The following is a 7750-nucleotide window of genomic DNA, read 5'->3' as shown; positions in this document are numbered from 1 at the left end:
TGCCTGCCTGTCCTCCGAGCATCCTCCTGCAGCCCTTTCTGTCAGCTGCCCGCTCTGTGGAGGCCTGCAGCTTTGGCCAGGCGCAGCGGCTCTGCTGGGAGGCTGGTTTGCACTCAGGGCTGCTCTGATCGGGCCCACCTTTCCTTCCCCAGCAGGAGCCTTGGGAGCTTGGGAGACATTCCAGGACTGGCTCTGACACGAATTTGCTGTTCAGTGCGCCAGGCGATCAGAGCTGACTCCTCTCCCTTTTCCCTTGGAGGTGTTGATAGTAACAGCAGAGACGAGCTGCCAAGTTGGCAGGAGAACAGAGCGACTGTGCACTGCGGATTGCGGTGGGGGTGGGGGTGCAGCAAGCTGGCGGAGGGCTGGGCCGGAGCCACAGTTTGTTTACCCTGAGATGGAAAGGGTCCCTGCAGTCTCGGCAGCCAGCATCTTGCTCAGGAGGGGAGATTAGAGAGGAAGGCGGAGGCCCCGGGGGAGCCCTAGGGCAGTGGTGTGGGGTGAGGCATCTGGGAGGTTCCCAGGTCTGGGTGCTGCCAGAGTCGGTGGGAGGGGCCTTCTGGCTGGGCCTGAAGCCACCAGGCAGCCTGGCCCCGAGAGGCATGCCGGGCCTCAGAGGCAGGACAGAGATCCACCTTTGTTCCTGCTGTCCATGAAGCAGCTTTGGAGTTTCCAAACAGGAATGGACCTGGGGTGGGGAGCAGGCAAGTTCTGTAGCTTCTTCCTCCACAGAGGACCTTAGAAGGCACCCATGCTGTCAATCAAATAGACCTGGGACCTTGAGCAAGTCATTCAACTTCTTTGAGCCTCAGAGACGAATATCTACTTCAGAGCTTTGTGTGAGGATTCAACAAAGTAGTAACAGCAAAAACTTATCTATTGCTTACTACAAGGCAGACACTCTTCTAAGAGCTTTACATACGTGAAGGCACTTAATCTTCAAACGACTTTATCAGGTGGGTGCTATTATTATTCCCACTTTATTAATGAAGTAACTAAGGCACAGAAAGGGTAAGTAATTATCCAAGGTCACAGAGCTAGTGAGTAGCAAGGTTGGGTTTGAACTCAGTCGTGTGTCACTTAGGCCATGTTCCCAGCCCTTACACAAACTGCCCTCACAGTGCAACAGAGTTCTTAGCACAGTGCTTGGCACAGAGCAAGCATTTAATAAACATTGGCTCTCACCATGACTCCCTGAAAGCAGTTCCAGCAGGGGACCCAGGCTGCTGACATCCTCCCCAGGGACCCCACGGGGCCCTAGGGCTGATTCTCTTCCATCTTTGGTTCACACTACCTCGCTTCTCCTGGGAGCTGGAGCAGTTCCTCCACGGGAGCGAGAGCCACTGGTCTCCCCTGCTCCTTGCTCCTCGGTCCCCTCCTCCCACCTAAGGCAGAGCAGAGCGGAGCAGAGGAATTCTCAGCTTCCTCTAGTTACCATCAGCCTGCAAAGAAAACATAGTCTGCTGCGTCTGCTGCCAGTTCCTCTCTGGTGACAGCCACAACCCATTTGCTCAGCGCCATTCCCAGCCTGTGCTGTTGGTAGAGCTGGGAGCCTAGGGGTGGACCCCAGTGTGCTGCACGAGACCCTGGGCCCGTCACTTCAAGGCTCGGGTTTGAGGGTTGCTCAAAGGGGCAGGCCTGGGCCAAATAATTTCTTGGCTCTAAGGGTTAAGACTGAAGGTTGGTGTGCTGCATTCATAGCCTCTTCTTAGGGTAGGAAGTCCATTGTATGGACATGTTCCCCATATTTGGGGGAGTTCATTAATGCAGTCTGGCAAATTAGTAAGCGGCATTACAAGTCCCCTAAACTGTGCTACTGGCCACCTTTGCCTCTTAGGAGGTTCCAGGGAATGAATCCGTTGCTACTTTCTGGGCAGCCAGAGCTACCTCCTATCAGCTGTGAGACAGCAAACCAGAGCCAGGAGCCTGGATTACCGACTGCTTCCCAGGTCTGAGTTCCTCCCTGGGACAATTAAACCCCAATTATTAGTGCTGGGTGAAAGGAATTGCAGTGTAGATGTCTTAAAACAACACTGTTGTGCTGATATGTGCTAGGAAGCATTGTTGGTATGTTGGCTACAGATTCACCCTCCTAATTGGTTCTTTCAAGTAATGACTGATGGCAGGAGGAGACCAGGTGGGGTTGAGAAGCTGGGGCTGAAATTCTGCCATGGATGACTCAGAAGGAGATGGAATATTCTAAATTTTATACTTAGAACAGAGAAAGCAGGGATATAGTATCTTGTAGTCAGAAACCTTTAATTAAAGGAGTTTTCAGCCCCCAGGGATCAACTGGAGCATGGTGGTCAATAATTACGAATACAGAGGGCTGTCACAACCAGACGACTCCTTTCTCCATGCTAACTACCCAAGCAGCGCTTAAGAATCCTTAGCCATGGGAGTGTTCTCTGTCTGGGCCAGGGAAGCGGAGGGGAAACCGAGGCATCAAACAGAGGAGAGGTCCTGAGGTGTTTCAAGAAACCCAGAAGGCTGACGCCCATCACCACACAGGGCTGACCACCCTCTTGGTCTTTGGATTCCAAAATATTGAACTTCCTTGTTGGAGATTTCCTTTTTCCCACGAGAAGAACATCTCCAGTGATGTAATAGAAGGCAGAGAGAGGAAGGATTGCCTTGCAGTCAACTTACCGGCACGTATCTGTTCTGTAAAGTTACAAGGGTCTTTGTCCATTGCTTCCAGAAATGCATACTCTGTCAGATCCCAAGGGGCCCATTTACAATTGATGACAAGAAGTCGGAGGGGTGAGTATGGAGAGGAGACTCCAGAGGAGTGGGGAGTGACTCCCTTCCTCCTGCTGCTGATCCTGTTTGGTGCCAAGCAATAGTCAGAAATCAGGAGTGGTGAGAAGCAAATGGCCCGGGTGGAAAGGAGAGGGGGAGTTCACCAGGAGCAAGAGAATGAAGGTGAGCAAGAACTCACAGTGAGAGCCCCAGGGGACTGGGAGAAGGGAGTCTGCCAGGAGAGGGCAGGCCTTCCCGGGTAGGGGTGGCAAGCAGACCTCCTTGGATGGGGTACATGGCAGGCCAGCCCAGAGGCAGGGGGATGCTCAGGATGACCTGTAAGATTCCTTCCCTCTGGAGGCCTCTGTAGAAATCCAGAATGGGTGAGCAGAAGTGGCTCGAGGTTCGATTTTCCTGAAGATGCCCTGAGCTGGAGGAGACAGGCTGCGTTGACTCTTCATTTATTTATGAGGCTATCGATTATAATGCAGCTTTTCCACAGGATCCTGAAGTAGCTGTAGTTGGGAGAAGAAACCTCTTACCAGTTAGCTTCCTTTGCCCCGGAGAAGTCGGGCACTCGGAGAGGCTGTCCCCCTCCCTCCCCGCGTTCTCCTCTACCCATCACTTTTGCAGCCCTCACCCCTGAGCACCCTGAGGGTTGGGAGCTTGGACAGCCCTCTACTTTCCTCTTTTTAAAAAATTTTTTATTTTTCCTTCTTCTCCTCAAAGCCCCCGAGTACAACATAGTTGTATATTTTATTTGTGGGTCCTTCTGGTTGTGCCATGTGGGACACCGCCTCATCATGGCCTGATGAGTGGTGCAAAGTTTGTGCCCAGGATCCGAACTGGTGAAACCCTGGGCCAGCGAAGCAGTGCACGTGAACTTAATCACTCGGCCAGGGGGCCAGCCCCTCTACTTTCCTCTTTTCTCAGGTCTGGCTGTTCTGGTTTCTCCCAATATTTAGGACACACTTCAGCACCCCCAATCCTAACAGCAGGGCATTGCTTAACTCATGTGCAGACATTAAATTTCTGAGCTGGGGAAGACCTCCGAGATCTTCGCAGCAAAACCCTTTTGTTTTACTGAGAAGAAACAGTGGCCAAGGGGAAGTGATTTCCCCAAAGTTGCACAAAGCCAGAGTCACAACCTGGACAAGAATGGAGGCTTCCTGATCCCCCCAGGCGAGGACCCTTTGCACTGTACCACGTTGCCTCCATATCTGACCCTTCAACCCAGGGTTGGGGATGCCCCTGAACTAGGAATCACTCTCTGGGACCCTTGCCCCCTTTTACAGTCTCCCTGTAGGGCCTCTTCTTAGTTGTGTGTTGTTTTTTTTTTCCCCTCCCCAAAGCCCCAGTATATCCTAGTTGTAAGTCCTTCTAGTTCTTCTACGTGAGCTGCCGCCACAACATGGCAACCGACAGATGAGTGATATGGTTCTGTGACGGGTAAGCAAACCCAGGCCACCGAAGCAGTGAGAGTGCTGACCTTTAACCACTAGGCTGTCAGAGCTGGCTCTCTCTTTTGTTGTTTTGCACTTGATGAAATCTTTGCTCTCAGTCTGCCCCAGTCCAAAATAGGATTGAGGAGGGTTTGTATAGCCCCAAAGAAAAATAGAGGCTAGTGATAACGACTACAAACCTGATCGGACTCACCTGGCCTTATCCACCCTCCATTCCCACCTACCCCCCATTGGCCACCTTTCCTGAGGCCTCCCCCAGCCTCTATGTCCCAACATCAACCTTCAGGTGGGCAGAGATGCCCATGTCTAGTCCTTGTGAAAGAAGTTGGCTCTTCTCCCTTGGCCCTCATTCTGGGGCTCAGTCTTCCAGATCATTGGGAATAGGCCTTTCCATGTGGGCAGAATCCAGGAGACAGGCCAACATTACACCAAGCCCCAAGGGCTGGCTCCCCCTCTTTGGAGACCCTGAAGTTTGGCCCAACTGAATGTGGCTCTAAAGATGAGGACCACTGCCTAGGGTAAGTGGGCCCTCTGCCCTATCAAGGTTGTCTATGTCATTATACTCCTTAAATTCCTTTTGGCATTCAGTGTTTCAGAATTTAACCCTAACCCAATTTACTGGCCTCACTCTCCTCTTTCTTCCCTTCTCATAGGCTATATACTGTAGCCAAAAGGAATTCCATGTGAGCACCATATTTTCTTCCTGTGCCCCTATTGTTCTAGAATGCCCTACCCTCCTGCTCCACATGTGCAGAAAACCCATGTTCTATGCCACTTTCCCTGATTACGGCAGCTGACATTCATTGAGTATCTACTATGTGGTGGACTCTGTACTCTATCCTCATAAGAACCTCCAAATTCTCCCCATTTCTCTGTAGGATTACACAGTAAGTAGCAAAGTCAGGATCTGAACCCAGGCCTGTGGTCTCCAGAGTCCATACTCTTAGCCACTATAGTATATTGCCTCAAGAAATAGCTAACCTTTCCAAAATTATCTTTCTCTTGTCTAGGATTTTATCTGCACTTTCTGTATCACACATCACCTTTTGATTTTTTACTGTAACTACTTATATCATATACCCTAACTTCCTCACTAGACTGTGAGCTCTTGAAAAGTAGGAGCTGGGTCACATTTCGTGCTAGCACATGGCAGGGGGCCATTAAATGTGTTTGGGATGAAGGAATGAACACATGACTGAATGGATTTGAATCATAGCGAGGTCTAATGTCTGCCCAGGGTGGATAGGGAGTTGGAACTCCCTTTTCTGAAGAGCCCTAAGCTTCACATTTCCTTTTTAAAGGCACCATGGGAAACGAAGGGAAGGGAAGCGTTTCATAGATGAGTGAGAATAGGAACGCAAACCCCTGCATGTCTGTAATTACAGAGCCTCTTCGTGCTGGCTGCTGCTGGCAGCATGCTGGGGAATGTGTTTTCAATTCTCCAGGTTGGGAACTGCAGGTACTACCGATTGCTTTGTGTGGTCTGACATGGCTGTAAAGGGATGAGAGAGAAGAGGATAATAAAAGCCGTGAGCAATGGCTTTGCCAGGTGCAGGGTCTGCCCCAGAGCAAAGGCCTCCAGCATGCATCCCACCTTCAAGACCCACTTTGGGAAGGCAGAAGGGAGTCCAGCTACCCTTTCTGTGCCGGACTCTTTTGGGATCAGGGACTCCACACAGAGCAGCACATGGCAGGGTGGTCTCTGGCTGGGTTAAGGGCAGCGTCAATCCACTGGGAGTCCTTTCAAGTTGAGAAGGGGCAACCACAGGCTCTAAGGTGCAAGGCACTAGGCAGAGGACATGGAGTGTAGGCATCCTCTACGGAGGGTGTGTGTTGGTGTGTGCGTGTGTGTTCATGCTTGTCTGAGCGTGTCAGAAGCAGTGAGGGGGCCCGTAAGGGGACTGTGTTTCTTTCGGGGCCCTGAGATTCCCTGCTGGGCCCACTTTCTCCGAGGCTCTGTTCAAGACTCAGCTTTTCTGGTCCAAGTTTAGAACGGGCAGATCACGCTACTGGGCCATGGCTGGGAGGATGATTTCCAGCTCTGCCTTTATGTAAACCCACTTGTATTGAGAGACGGTGGGCTCCCACCCACCACTCCCAGCCTCATTCCTACAGTGTATCTTCATCTCCTGTCCAAACAGAGCGGCCTAAAAACCTTGCCTTTGCATGGTACTTTTATTCTGATACTTATATTTTCAAAGCCCATTTACAACTACTATTGCCTTCCATTCTTACAATAGCTCCTCCAGAGGTGAAGAAAGCTGATTCTTTTGATTATAGATGAGCAATTGAGGCCCACAGAGGCTCTGTGACTTGTATCGGGTCACACAGCAAGTTTGGGACCCGCTCTCTGCCTTCCTGACTCCAAGTTATTTCCTGTCTTTAGCTCTGGGTCCCCATCCCCCCATCTCCTTCACCTCCTGTGTCCTGAAAGGAAATCTTCACAAAGAGGCTTGCACTTCATTAGCAACATGCACATGAGTGCTCTTGGTGGTGGGTAGACAGCAATTCAAGACAGGCACCCTCCTTATCTCCTTCCCCCATTCCTACCCACCTAACCCTGACTGCCCCCCCCCCCCCCAGGAGGAAGCTCAACTCCAGCAAGAATCCTCAATATAGCTCTTCCTGAAAAATTGGGGCACATGCCAGGGAGCTTTCCTGGGAGGAGAGTTGGTGCTGTTTGCCCTTCTTGGGAAGGAGGGAGAGACAGTGCTGGCTGGGTCTCCGTACACGGGCCTGTGCGGGGCCCGGAGCAGGCCTGAAGACAGGGCGATGTGTTACAAGTTTCCCTTTGCCTCATCTCCCAAACTGGGAACCTAATGGTCACTGGGTGGCCATTTCTTTGAGACTTAGAAGTCATCTAGTCTGGCTCTACCCTCCATCTGAAACTTTGTTTATCTGGCTTTGGGGTGAGTCATTCATTGATTCATTCATTGATTCAGCAAATACTTGTTGACTACTGACCACGTGCTAGCCTTTGCTCTAGATGCTGGGGATACCACAGTGAACAAGACAGGCAAGAATCCGATCAGTCTGGAAAAGGACGCAGTTAGTTGGCACACTGTTATTTGGAGGTGGGGTTGGGTGAGGTCAGGATAGAGAAATAATAGGAGCTCAGAGAAGCAGGGTAGCTGGGAAGCCTCCTGGGGAAGAGGCATGTCTAAGCTGAAGCTGGAAAGATGAGTGGAGCATTAAGCCACCCAAGAGGGGGAAGAGTGTTCTAGGCACGGGGAATAGCCTGTGAAGGCCCAGAAGCTAGAGAGCACCTGGTACATTTCAGGAACTGAAAGAAGTGCAGAGGGCTGGAGTGTAGCATGCAAAGGGCAGGCAGATGGAGGAGGTAGTAAGAGGTGAGGCTGGGGCTGGGTCATGGGGGACTCGAAAACCACATTGAGTGGAATGAACTTTATCCTAAAGACAACGATAAACCCCTGAAAGGTTTAAGATGTGTGATATATTCAGATTTGTATTTTAAAAAGATCCTTTTTGCTTTCTGTGGAGTGGCGCTGTTCAATAGAAATATAGTGAGAGCCACAAATGTGAGC

Source organism: Equus quagga, chromosome 11, assembly GCF_021613505.1.
Source record: "Equus quagga isolate Etosha38 chromosome 11, UCLA_HA_Equagga_1.0, whole genome shotgun sequence".
NCBI classification, from domain to species: domain Eukaryota; kingdom Metazoa; phylum Chordata; class Mammalia; order Perissodactyla; family Equidae; genus Equus; species Equus quagga.
This window is presented reverse-complemented; position numbering follows the sequence as displayed.